The sequence below is a fragment of the Heteronotia binoei genome, chromosome 7, assembly GCF_032191835.1.
Source record: "Heteronotia binoei isolate CCM8104 ecotype False Entrance Well chromosome 7, APGP_CSIRO_Hbin_v1, whole genome shotgun sequence".
Lineage (NCBI taxonomy): Eukaryota > Metazoa > Chordata > Lepidosauria > Squamata > Gekkonidae > Heteronotia > Heteronotia binoei.
The window spans coordinates 50,706,178-50,712,177 of record NC_083229.1 but is presented as its reverse complement, the minus strand read 5'-3'; positions in this window follow the sequence as shown (position 1 = coordinate 50,712,177).

Below are 6,000 nucleotides of genomic sequence, written 5' to 3'. Positions count from 1 at the left end.
AACTCTCACTCTTCCCAACGATAGAAAAGCTGTCAGCACCAGAGTGGGAATGTCCTAGAAAGGGAATGAACCTACTTTCTGGGAGACAAGAGCTTCATGCAATGAGAATACACTCATGATTTTCAGTCAGTGGGTAGATAATCAATCATACATGTGGAACTCTCTGCAAAATAGCTCCCCTGATGGCTTTCTACCTTCATTAGTTAGTCATTTAAAGATATCTTAGAATGACCTCAGAGAGCCCCATGGCACAGAGTGGTAAGCTGTAATACTGCAGTCCAAGCTGTGCTTATGACCTGAGTTTGAACCCAGTGAAAGCTGGGTTCAGGTAGCCAGCTTAAGGTTGACTCAGCCTTCCATCTTTCCAAGGCTGGTAAAATGAGTACCCAGCTTATTCCTTTCTGAGATCTAAATAGCACCCAATACTGTTTATGTTTTATTTATTCTGTATTTTTATATTTTTATTATTGAAGTTTTTATCGATACTGGGTTTTATATTATTTTTATGGAATGTAAGCCACTTTGAGCCTGCGTCAGTGGGGAGGGCGGAATATAAGCTGAATGAATGAATGAATGAATGAATGAATGAAGAAGAAGAAGAAGAAGATATTGGATTTATATCCTGCCCTCCACTCCGAAGAGTCTCAGAGCGGCTCACAATCTCCTTTACCTTCCTCCCCCACAACAGACACCCTGTGAGGAGGGTGGGGCTGGAGAGCAGCTGCCCTTTCAAGGACAACCTCTGCCAGGGCTATGGCTGACCCAAGGCCATGCTAGCAGGTGCAAATGGAGGAGTGGGGATGAATGAATGAATGAATGAAGCGTAGATGACTGGAGAAAGCAATGGGAAACCATCCCATAAAAAGTCTGTCATGAAAACATTGTGATGCAGCATCACCCCAGAGTCAGAAACAACTGGTGCTTGCACAGGGGACTACCTTTACCTTTTTTAGATGGACTTAGCTGACCTTGTGTGCATTTCGGTAGCACGGAGGAAATAGCAGCACACTATCCTTCTTGCTGATATAGTGCTTCTATGTCCCTTCTCCAGAAATTCAGACTACAGGGGTTCTCTCCTGCTTCCCTTCAACCTCCCACACTGAACTCCCAAGCTCAGCTTCCCTGTTTGAAACCCTGTGAACAAATCTCAGACTAATTCTATGTGCATTTTACAGGCTCAGTCCTCTAAATCCTTTCTTGCCCTGCTTCCTCCCGTCTTTCCCACGCATGAACTAACCAACCTTCTTTTTATCTGCCCCTCATTTTCAGCTATACTTATTATCTATGTATGTCACTTATTTCCTTCCTTTCGTCACAATGGGATCCCAAAGCAGCTTACATAATTCTCCCACATTTCTTCTTCACAGCAACCATGTGAGATAAGTTGGGCTGAGAGTGACAGGCAGCTGGTCCTGGGTCAATCATGGAAGTCTTATGGTAGCAAGTCACCTTGTGGTTGCTGCCAAACCTGGCTTTAATGAGTCCTACTTCAAAGGTCAAAATAGCCCTAGAAGGGGCTCTGGCCCTCCCCAGTCTTTTTTAAATAGAAGCCTAGACTTGACTACTGGCAATATTTTAATGGATGCCTAGCAACAGCCAGAGAGGGTATAACTACAGTTGTTTAATCCATCCCAGTGCTTTTTTCTTTTTCTGTAAACCTGGGTCTTTTATCAGCTTTGTAGAAAGATCTGTCTGGTCTGTTCATGCTCCCAGTCTTTTAATTTGAGTATTCACAGATGAGGCCATGTTAACAATTATAGACAGATTAGCACTGCAGTGAAAAATACTTGGGGGGTTTGTATTCACTTCACTCTAAAAACTACTTATTTATTCTTTTCTGTGTCCTGATTTTAACAATTTTTTAATCTCCTAGAAATTTTAATCATCTGATCCCACAAATTGCTGATTTTCTTAGATGCTTCAGGAAAATGCATTTTGGCCTTATATCTTTTCAGAATTCTCTGAATAGGCTAAAATATTTACCCAGATTTTACAAGGCAGTTTGAAAAACAATATGTGAGGAGGCATAACAACATTAAGACATTACAGTATTACAATAAAATTAAGATGTTACAGTATAAAAATTGCAACAATTCAATCAAATAATGATATACATCCCTAATATATGTCATTGTCATTGTCATTATAGTGTCATTGTCCAACCCAAAGAGTTAGCAGATATTTCCACTGAAAAAATTATTCTGGGGGTGTTTCACATTACTTTAAAAATCCACCTGCATCATCCAATGTAAATGTTTCCCCCCTCTCTCACTTAACCTGGTAAAAGCCCCCCCCCCCCGCCCTGATCCTAAGAAAACTGGTTTCTACTGCACTTTTGGGGGGGGGGAGGGAGAGTAAAATGTATTTGCAACATAGCCTTTGCTTAGTAATCTGAACTAAGTTTTTACATTGATGGCTTCAAGAAAAACTACCACCTCACCAAAACTTGCCCAGAAAAGGCAGGCTGCTGTAGGTGTTTTTTTTTTTTTTTAAATGTACATGTTCCTCTCTTCAGTAAAGAGTGCCTGCATTGGGGCTCAGCATTCTTTGCTCTGTCAATCTAGTCTGATCTCTTCTTTTGTTCTTCAGCTATTGTGTTTTACCAAAAGTAAATGGGGCTACTTTCATGTAAAGAAGGCAGAGTAAACCAGGCTGCTGAAATGTTCCAAATCCAGTACTTCAACACATGTGCAACACACACACATACACACCCATAATAGATTGAACTCCTGAGGGAAAGCCTGCACAGATTGCACTGATGGCACCATCATCAAAACAACAGCACAACACACACGAAAACTTGAAAGGTGGCTGCAGTCTGAACCCCCCCCCCCCACACTGGCTGAGATAAAATTACTGGCCACACCTCTGTGGGAATCTGAATCTGAGCTACCCAGAGTTTGACAGTCTGGCTACTATATCCTATGCTATCAGTATAACTTGGAATTCCAACCATTAAAGCCAATTCTGGGAGAGAAAATCATGGAAGCATGTATAAAATATCTTGATCTTTATCAATATCTAGGCATTGCCATTTTGTATTATTATGAATTAATGATTGAACTGAAATCTAACCTGGCATACCAAATTTCATGACATCCAAATTACTGGCACTAGATCTTTCAGACATGTTTGCCAAGTCAAAGGAAACACGGCAGTAAAATTTATAGTTACTCCATGAGTCCTCAAGGGAGGAAGTACTTGATAACAATCATCTTCTATTTTTCCTTGTTTCTGCAGAGTGACTGAATTCTAGAAGATTTGAGAGTGTTTGATCATTTTGGTTCAGCACTTTATCCTGCTTTCAGAGAGACTGAGACCCACTTGTAGGAAATCATTAAGACACAGGCTATTCCTCCAGCTCTGGTTGCTGTCCAATTCAATGGGACAAGCTCTCTCAATTTATCTAGACTCCATTCGTTAGCACTCTTTGGCATCTCACTCATGCATATATTTTAAATGCTGGTCCAAATCTGAATGCACATTAGGAAGGTATAATGATTCCATTTTTTATCCTAATAAAGCAAAAGTCTCTTGATGTGGTAAATGTGCAGCATTAAAGGTTTTTTTGCAATAGAACTGTATCTGAGATCTTTGACCTTCTATGCTCAAGGTTTATTATTATGAGACAAAATTTTATGTATTCCCTATAAAATTGGGCTGTCATTTTGCTCTTCATTATTTCCAACTGTTTAAGGAAGTCCAGTCACATAACAAGAATGTAAATCTTGGGGAAAGAATGAAGTGGTGGCGGTAATTAATGAGCTAAAATTCTGCTCTTAGACAGGGGGTGGGGATTCAGCTGACAATAAGGAATAGCAATTGCTTGCTGGTATTTGTTTGAAAAGCTGTATTTTAAACAAGCTCCATGTCTGTGAGAATGTGATGCTTATTGTAGTCCTACAGTTTGTTTACATTGCACAAAAACAGGGATGAGCCTTGGCATTCAAGGCAGCCAACATATAGACCAGGTGAAAGGCCATTCAATCTGTACTGAATGTAGAACTCAACAGGAGAGTAACACATGGAGGGTGGGGCAAAAGGAAGAGCTTCTGTAATGAGTATTTAGACACTATTGGCAGAACTATATTTAAAAAGCCTTGAATGAATGTTTCTGGGTAAACAACAGACTTCAGTTTATTGAGTCAATACACAGATTTTAATGTCAGTACAATCTTCCTGTTTATGCATGGTTTGGAAAAAGAATCAAAAGAAGCAATAGCAAAATATGATTTAAGATAACTTTCCTGTATTTTGCCAAACGTTATTAGAGCTTGTAGAAAAGTTATTTCATTTCAACTTTTAAATTCTGTATCTGTGTGTGATGTTCAACAGAGTATCCTGTTTATTCTGTTACTATCATGGCAGTGTGTGATTAGAATAGTGGTGTAACACTATTTTAAAAAGAGTATTTCTGAATGTATGCGGGTATGAAAAATACTACAATAACATCAGAGGCAAAAATGCAGGGGTTTTGTTGTATGGAATTACTTTCTTTCTTTGTCTAAAGGAATGATAGGCACAATCTTTGATAGTGACTGATCATGAAAAGAAACCCCAGGAGCATAGGCACACTATAAAAAGATCTAGAAGGAAGTCATTATGCTGTTGAGGGAATAAGAAATTTAAGTCAGAGAGTTGTGAAATGTTCTCATTATAGGTCATCTCAGTAATTATCTGACATCTACAGATGGAGTCACTTCTTAATCAAAAGAATGAATCATTACTGATATTGAAACAGTCCAAGATGTTTGAAATAATGAGTCCAGTAACTCAAGTATAAATTTAGAGATAATTCCAGCAACTTCTCTGCTAAAATTTCAGACTAATAATGAAATACCTTATTACATTTTGGGATAATGATAAGAAAATGGCCATGCAAGTGTGAACTAAATTACCCCAACATAATCTGCATGTTAAGACCTAGATTTAAACAAGGTCACTAATGTTTACAGTATCATGACTGTAGTTTAATTGTTATCTATTGTTGCACAGGGTTGCTTTCTCTGGATTGTGATCAAAGTACCCAGCAATGTCATTATAGTTAAAGATTGGGAAGTATTTACTTTAAAAAAAAAAGACTTAAATTCACTCATTTGTCTGTGAATGAATGAATTCACTCATTTCTAAATAGATTACATAAATCATTCTGGTTAGGTCTATGTTACAATAACTTAGAACAACATCAGTTATGAATGTATTATATGTACTATCTGCATCATATAGTATTAAGGATGGGCACAAACTGGAAAACCCCAGTTTGGTTCATTAACCAAAGCAGAGTGTCCTGAACAAGTTTGAGAACCTGAACCAGCCCAGTTCATGAACCAGTTCACTTGAGAGGTGGCCACCTGGGATTCTAGAAACTCCAAAATCACAGGATATTTCCAGCTGACTCTCCTCTGCCTGCTGACCAGGCTAGGTGAAGATTGGACTTTGGTGTTCCAAGTTACAGAACCCCAAACAAGGTGTCCCAGGAAAGTGCTTTTGGGGGAGATGTCAGATATGGGTCCAGGAGTGTATAGAATGGACCATGGGTGAGCTAGAGGCATCCACCTCACAGCATACCTTCCCAGGATGTCCCCGCATATGCCCCATGTGGGTTGGATATGGGGGTCTGAGTTATGGACCCCCAAACAAGCCCCCCCCAAAAAAAGTGCTTTTTGGAGAGATGTCAGGCATGAGTTCAGGACATAGATCAGACAACTCTCTGCAATCACTGGGCAGGACAAGTCCATCCACCCAGCTCAGGCCCAGGAGCCACCCATACATTTGCAGGTGCCTGCTTCTACCTGGCTCCACCCTCCCTTTCTCTGAGGACTGCCAAGGTAATTACTGGGCAGGGACAATCCCCCGCCCCTTTCAGGGTCTGGAGCCACCTGCACACTTATGGGTGGCTGTTTCTCCCCAGACCCATCCACTACTGATACAGTGACTACTGAGCAGAGCAAACACCCTCCCCCTTCCTGGGGTTTGGGATCCACCCACAGAGTTGTGGTT